Here is an 8,186-nt window from a genome sequence, read left to right on the forward strand (position 1 = left end):
GACTCTAGGACCCTGGTGCAGAAGTGTGCTGCTAATTCTTATCCTGCCATTGCAGTTGAACTTCAGACTACCTATTTCCAGACCCAGAGTCCCAAAGGCTCAGCCACTGATTACAGAAATGATTATCTTATTTTAAGCCTGGCTAAGTCTTCTTAATTATAAAAAAAAAAGACTATCCATCTTTGCTTTTGTGAAGTAAAAAGAACAGTTCAAAGTATAGAGTTTCTCGAGGTCAATAGCTATCAATGTCAGAGCCAGGACTGGAACCCAGAAAGTTTTTTCCAGAGAGTTTAGTTGTGTGTAACAGATTTAGCCATAGTTAGAAGAAGGAAATAGCAGTAGCTTTCTCTGTTATCTCCTTTTTCCCAAGCCTGGCATCCTAAATCAGCCTCGAGAGGGAGACAAGACTAGCAAATGGATTAGGAAGGAATGTCTAGGCAGCAGTGGTATTCTGGAGACTGTGGTAACAGATTTGTAGAGGAAACCAGGGCCATTTTTCAAGGTGAAATATGTTTTAGTAGTTAGGCCTTGCTTATACCTTGATGCATGTGTCCTCTTACATTTGTTATGTAATGCAAACTGCAGTATGTTTAAATTCACTTTAAAACAGCTTGACAAATTTGAGAGTTTTTGAGTTTTAAATTTTTTTGTTTTGAATTTTGCAAGCTCAAAAATTATGTTGACATTTGAGAAATTGTGATGTTGAAATAGAAATTGGAATGCTGAAAAGAGACAAGGTAGTTGTCTATATTTTTAAGAGGCAAAATCTTGGCTGGGCACAGGATCTTGGCTGGATGCAGTGACTCAGCCTGTAATCCCATCACTTTGGGAGGCTGAGGCAAGAGGATTGCCTGAGCCTGTGGGTTCATGACCAGCCTGGGCAACTTGGTGAGACCTCGTCTCTACAATAAATCACAAAACTAACTGGGCATGGTGGCGTGTATCTGTAGTTCCAGCTACTTGGAAGGCTGAGATGGAAGGATTGCCTGAGCCCAACGGGTTGAGGCTATGGTGGCCCTCGTTGAGGCTGCGGTGGCCATGAGTACCACTGTACTCCAGCCTGGGTGACAAGAGTGAGACTCCAACTCAAGAAAAAAGGCAAGGTCTTGCTCTGTCACCCCAGTTGGAAGCAGTGGCACAATTATAGCCCACTGCAGTCTCAAGCTCCTAGGCTCAAGAGAGCCTCCCACTGCAGCCTCCCAGGTAGCTGGTACTACAGGTGTGTGCCACCACAACTGGCAAATTATTTATTTTTTGTAGAGACAGGGTCTCACTGTGTTACCCAGGCTAGTCTCTGACTCTTGGGCTCAAGCAATCTTTCTGCTTTGGTATGAGCCACCACGTCCAGCCAGTTGTCCATTTTTATTAATAATTTTTATTATATGTGTAATGAAATTATGCCATACTTTTAACTATTCAGAAGAATATATTTGATAATATGCTATAAGAAAATAAATGTCATCTGTGACCTAGTGTTATTTCAGTCAAAATTTTACTAACTTTACTTGATATTTTATTCTGGGCTTATTAAAAGACCTTATCTTTGTAAATGAAATTTTATTCAGGTCAGAGTCACTGTCTTTTCATTTTGATATTGCCACACTTCACAACCATATTACCTTGCTCATAGTATTTATAAATCACAGCATTGAATTTTAAGATGAAATACTAAGTTGCTTGATAGTTCAGAATGGTCAAATATTTTTTATTGAAATTTAGTACAGTGCCTACAAAATGTGCTATTAAATGAATTTTAATAATAAAATATGTTATTAAAACATTTTTCTTAATAAATGCATTGTTACATATTGGTATTCTAAGATTTTGCTTTGAAGAGTCCTTTGCAATGAGTACAGTGGCAGGGAAAGCTTGAGCAGTGTGTAGTCAGTTGAGGTCTCAATCATATGTTACCTAGACAATTGTTTCTTCACTTTTACCTCTGAGCTACAAAGGGAATATAGATATTTTTGCTTTTTTTTTTAGCTCTACAGCATGCTCTTTAATATACAGTAAGTTCAGAAAACTCTTAACAGTGAGGGTGGACCTGATTCTTTCTATTGAGAGACTGCAAAGTAGTTCTAATCTTGTGTTTTCCTGTTGAACTTTAAGTGTTGTAAAGGAACTGTCCTCTAACTTAGATGTACAGAAGACCTTCAGACTTTGCGTGGATCCAACTCCTTATGGAAAGTTAAGGGGGATTGATGCAGTGTTTACCTGCCAGTGTTGTTCCTCTTTTTTTCTAGCATATATTTTCAGAATTAAAAAAGGGGGGGAACTGAAGCATCTTAGAATTTTATTATGAGAAAAGGAAAGTCAAAATTTCTAAATAATCATATCTGCTTTTAACAGTCTTTCTAGTTTACAGTCTCCTGGGCCATGGTTCCCTAGCGAAAATATTTTATGTAAATTGAGAAAGTTGTCAGTGGTTCATGGCAAATGAGAAAAATTAGGTCAGTGCAATGTATATGATTGCATACGTTTATAGATGTCCTTGTTTTTGAGAAATGCCTTTTTTAAACTTTTAAAATATACTTTTTAGAGTCTACAGTACCGAGTGATCTATCATAGAAACAAAGAACTGAGTGTCACATGTTCTCACTCGTAAGCAGACCTTGAACAATTATTGTAATACTATAAGAAAAGGATTGGCAGTAGTGGGAATCTGCTGCAGGAGGGGGACACACCTCATTAACAAGGGTACCTGCATAGGTTTGTATACCTAACCCTGAGTTGTACCCCATCTCTTTAAAATCAAAAATTAAAAACAATAAATATATATATATATACTTTTTTAACAAAAAAGTTGCAAATTAACAAAAAAGTTGCAAATGTAGTACAGAGAATTCCCTATACACTCCTCCCACCCAGTTTCTCTTGTTTACATCTTATATTACTGTACTAAATTTGTGATACCAGTATTGGTACACTTATTAATTAAACTGTATACGTTATTTAAATTTTATCCATTTTTCTCCAGTGTCCCTTTTCTGGTTCAGAATCCCCTCTGGGATACCAGTGTTACATTAGTCAACATGTGTTCTCAAGTACCTCTGAGCTGTGACAGTTTCTCAGATTTTTTGAGAATAGCTATCTTAAGGCTTAGATTGTTTCCCTTCCTTTCTTTTTTCTTAATATTCTTGCTTGGGAAAATTAAAAGTTGGCAACCCTATGTCAGTTTTCCAGTTTAAAAAGTTTTGGTCTGTGAAATCCAAAACTCAGAACCAGTCAGTGCCTGTGATGACCATTTGCCGTTAAAGAATCTTCAAGTTTCCTAAATATATTTTCATTTTATTGTACAAGAAATATCTGTTAAAGGGGGGAAATGAAGTCTGTGCATTTTAGAGTTATTTAGGGAGGAACTGGTGATAGCAGTCTGAACTTCCTTAAGACATTCAAGTGTATGCAGAAAGCCTTAGGAAGGTATGAAGTTTGTAAACACACAGAGTAACTCAACACATACTGATCAGCTCGTCACAAAGGTATTTCTTATAATTATTGCCAAGATAGAAATCAGATGCTTTCAGCTTTCTTCATTTTTCATTTTTGTTTAAATAAAAAACTCTTCAGATGAGGAGAGATCCTGCCCACTTCCAAAGTTATTGCTTTCCTACCTCTTGCTTGATCTTTTGGTAATTTCTTCTTTAAAAACTTATTTTTTTTCCTTCACTAGATCCTTCATTTCTACCCTAAAAATATGCTTATGGCTAACTTACATCCCTAATCCTTCATCTTACACAGCTTTGTGATAGGCATTGTCCCCGCTTGCCCACCCTCCTGTCCACTCACTCACCAATCCTGCGTAGTTGGATTTCAGTCCATTTTCTTCCAGTTCTCATCTTTCTTTGTAGCATATGAAATAATTCCTTTTTGGAACTTCTTTCTGAGTTTCTGCCACACCACTTTTCTGTGATGATTTTTCTGCTTTGCTTATTCCTTTTCTCTCACATGTGAGCTAAATGATTTCCCTGAGAATTTCATTTCCTACCCTCATCCTCTTGTTAAGAGGCAATCCCATACACACTTCTTGGCTTTAATCATAAACAAATCTATCCCTCTTTAAGCTCTAGACAAGTATATCCAGCTGCTTACTAGGTTGTTAATTGTTAGATATTTGTGCTGGATGTCCCTCATTTAAACCTGAAAACTATTCTGGCTTGGTCTTAAGTATGAGAGATCACATAGCCTAAGGCCTAAATCACTGAGATTTCATCTACTCCAAGTGGCCAGGGGCTAAGTTATGCATTTCTTTTATCCGACTAGTAAGTACCCAATGAGTACTAAAGTCCATTTTATAAAATTGCATACAGGAAGACATAAGAAGGCAAAATGCACATCAGCAGTACAATTTTAATAGCATAAGTACAGGGCAAATGACTGCTTTCTAAAATAACTGAAAATAGGCTAAAATTCTTTTGTGTTTTTTTGAAAATATGTTTTCAGTTTGACCCAGTGTTGCTAAATAATCATTTTTCTGCCTAAAGTGTAGTTTTCATATCACTAGTGTATGATTTACTGAGGTTTTTTTTTTTTTAAACCCTGTATAGACATGCTTTACTTTCTTCTGAAACATGCTTCTCAGTTTCTTGTAAACAGATTTCTAGCATATGAAATTAATAAGACAATTGTATAACTTCTTCCCACTCATCTTTTTTTCTTCCTTTTCTGTCAGTTCTTGTCCAAATAACTAAATAGGATTCAGCCATCATCTCTATTCTTTGACCTCACTACATTTCTTATGTTGGTATTGTGGAGATTTTTTTAAACCTAATACTCTATCCTTTTAAATTTGTACTTGGAAATGATTGTTGTACAGGAGTTTCCTGGTCTGAATACTGGCTGTACTGCTATGTGGTATAAGCAGCACCTTCTGACTTGAGAGAGAGTGCATATGTGTCATTTAACTTATATTTTGTCATCCATGGACACAGTTGATTTTCAACCCTGTCAGGGGCCAGTGCCCCTATTTCTATAAAATACTTTATATATACTCTTTATTTAATCCTGAAATAAAATTTAAATAATTTTCTTATACAAATACTTTTTAAGAAATCAACACTAATACCCTAATTGTCACATGAAGTAAAAGTAAAGAAATACATTTATATTAAATATAATTTCAGGATGTAAACACTCAGTCATGACCACTAGACATAATAATTAGATTCTGTAATCATTGTGAATGCCATGGCTACTAATGTAGACTAAAAGTGTATTGTCTTGGTGACTGAAATAACATTTTCATTGGTGGTATGATTTTTCTGAAACAGTAAACAAAACAAAATGAAAGTTATTTAATATAAAACAAAAAGTTAAAATTGTTTATATAATATGTATATATATATATTTTTAAATAGCTGGTTATTATATTTTTGTAGAGATGGAATCTTGCTATGTTGCCTAGACTTATCTTGACCTCTGGGCCTTAAGCAATCCTCCTACCTCGACCTCCCAAAGTGCTGGAATTACAGGCATGAGCCATCATACTGGCCACATATTCTGGGTGTTCTAAGTTTTTCTCTATTGTCTTACTTTGGTCTGTTATCAGTGTCATGTTATCTTGCATATAGGTATTTTTTAATTGAAAGTCTATGTCCAGGAAACAGTAATTTACAACTAGCTTTGTAGATCTCGGTAAATAAGTTAATCATTTTTTCCTATAAGCTTGGCTTTTTTTATTTTTATTTTTATTTTTGAGTAGGCGTCTCACTCTGTTGCCCAGGCTGGAGGGCAGTGGCACACTCACAGCCACCGCAGCCTTGTTCTGTTGGGCTCAGGCAATCCTTCTGCCTCAACCTTCCAAGTAGCTGAAACCACAGGTGTGTGCCACCACACCCAGCTAATTTTTTGACTTACTGTGGAGACAAGGTCTCACCACGTTACTCAGACTGGTCCCGAACCCTAGACTCAGGAATCCTCTCCCCTCAGCCTTCTAAAGTGCTGGGATTACAGGTGTGAGCCATTGTGCCTGGCTTGTTTTTTATTTTTTTGAGTCGACGTCTCACTGTCACCCAGACTGCAGTGCAGTGGCATGATCACAGCTCACCACAGTCTCAAACTCCTGGGCTCAAGCAGTCCTCCCTCCTCAGCTTACCAAGTAGCTGGGACTATGGGTGTGTGCCCCCACACCCCCCCCCCGTAATAATTTGACTTTTTGTCAAGATGAGGTCTTGCTATCTTGCCTAGGCTACTAGTCTTGAACTCCTAGACCCAAGCGTTCCTCCCACCTCAGCCTCCCAAAGTGCTGGGATTACAAGCATTAGCCATCATGCCAGGTATTTTTGCTAGGCCATTTTTATGTGTCTTTGTAATTGAAACATATTGCTAACAAAAATCACTTCTGTTAATTTTATGACCTAAATAGATCTCTGTCCATTTATTTTAATAACTTTATGCTATTGCAGTTTTAACTCTGAAGCTTCTTTTTGTTTGGATTTTTTCAGTTTGTTTTGATTCATTTTCCTTCTGTCATAGAGCAAATAGATCACATATAAGAATGGTAGAAGGCACACATTTACTTAAATCACTATGAACTCTAAAGATGGTGTGTTAGTTATATTAAAGAGATATGACAATATTTAATTACATTATTCATGACTGTAGGCTTAGTCTTTTCTTAGCTCTTTTATTTGTAATGCTTGTGTTTTTAAATAAAGTCTTTGGGATTTTAAGATAATGTAGAGTCTGGTATATTTGACCTGAAAATGCAAACTGTTGGGATTTATTTCCAAGTATTATAGTGCGTTATGCCAGAGATCAGCTTCTAAAACTTATATAGCTATTTGATGGTTTTGTTTCTCAGGTCTCATCAGTTTGTAGTTACAAAAGGAGTCTCTTTCAAATCAGCCCATGTTCTTTTCCTCCCTATCTGCCACCTTGAGATTTCTTTTCACCCTTAAATACTCACCCACTTTTTAAAAAAGTCCCCATGGCTCTAACATGTGCTCAGAAACTCATCAGAAAAGAAAAAGGGGTTTAAAATTTCATATCTTTTAAGAATATGATAATTTTTTGCCAGGGGTGTGGTGGCTCATACCTGTAATCCCAGCACTTTGGGAGGCTGAAGTGGATGGACTGTTTGAGGCCAGGACTTTGAGACCAGCCTGGGCAATATAATGAGCCCTGTCTCTACTAAAAAATAATAATAAGAAAACCTACAGGACTGTAGCCCTAGCTATTACAGAGGCTGAGGTGGGAAGATCGCTTGAGCCTAGGGAGTTTGAGCCTGCAGTGAGCCATGACTGCATCACCGTACTTTAGCCTGGGCCACAGAGAGATAGATACCCTGTCCCCCCAAAAAACATAGTTTAAGAACAATTTGTGTGCTTCCAGTACCTGTAGTGTACTTTTTAGCATAAAATTAAGGGTAGCTAGAGTAGCGTTGATCTATCTCAATTCCTGTGCTCGGGACATGATAAAATCGGAGGAGAAAGGAGCAGGCAAGTATCAAGAGACTGAGGGTGTGAATGAGTAGTGTGGGATGACAACAGAAAATGTAAGATGTGCCAAGGATTTCTGAACCCTGGCACATAGCCTTGACCTAGTGATTAGGCAGTTTGGATTGTATTTCCTCCCCAGTGCCATGGAGTTGGAGTTGATGCTTGGTAGAAGTAGTAGGAAGATATACTTGAACTTCATACAAACAATATAGGTATGCAATTAGTTTTGATAATAGTTGTTTGCTTTGACTCCTGTTAAAGAAAGTAGAGGTTTATTGAAACGTAAAGATTCTCTTGAGGCAGTTTTAAATATAGAGTATGGGGATAAGGAATTAATTACAAAGCAAGATTTTAGGTTAAGTAGTTCTAAGCTTCTTTGCATCATGAAAATCTCATGAAACCTATACACACTCTTACCAGGAAAATGCACACACATGCAAATTTGCCCACAATTTCAGGGATTCACAGAACTGAAACCTATTTATGGACCCTGCTCAGAGTCAGTGTCTTCGTTTTTGGATAGTTTTGTTCTTTTATTTCTGTTTAGTTTGTGGCTAGTTTAATTTGTTGCAGAGAAGATAATGCTGACGAACTGAAGTTACAGGTTTAATTTCCATTAGGGACACTTGGCCATATTTATACTACAAATTCATATGTCAAATTTAACTATTTTGCTTATGAAAGAAAATACACATATACATCCATACATATATACATGCCATTGATTATAACATGAGTGGATCAGATTCT

The sequence above is a fragment of the Carlito syrichta genome, unplaced genomic scaffold (assembly GCF_000164805.1).
Source record: "Carlito syrichta isolate Samal-C Ts95f unplaced genomic scaffold, Tarsius_syrichta-2.0.1 Scaffold313936, whole genome shotgun sequence".
NCBI classification, from domain to species: domain Eukaryota; kingdom Metazoa; phylum Chordata; class Mammalia; order Primates; family Tarsiidae; genus Carlito; species Carlito syrichta.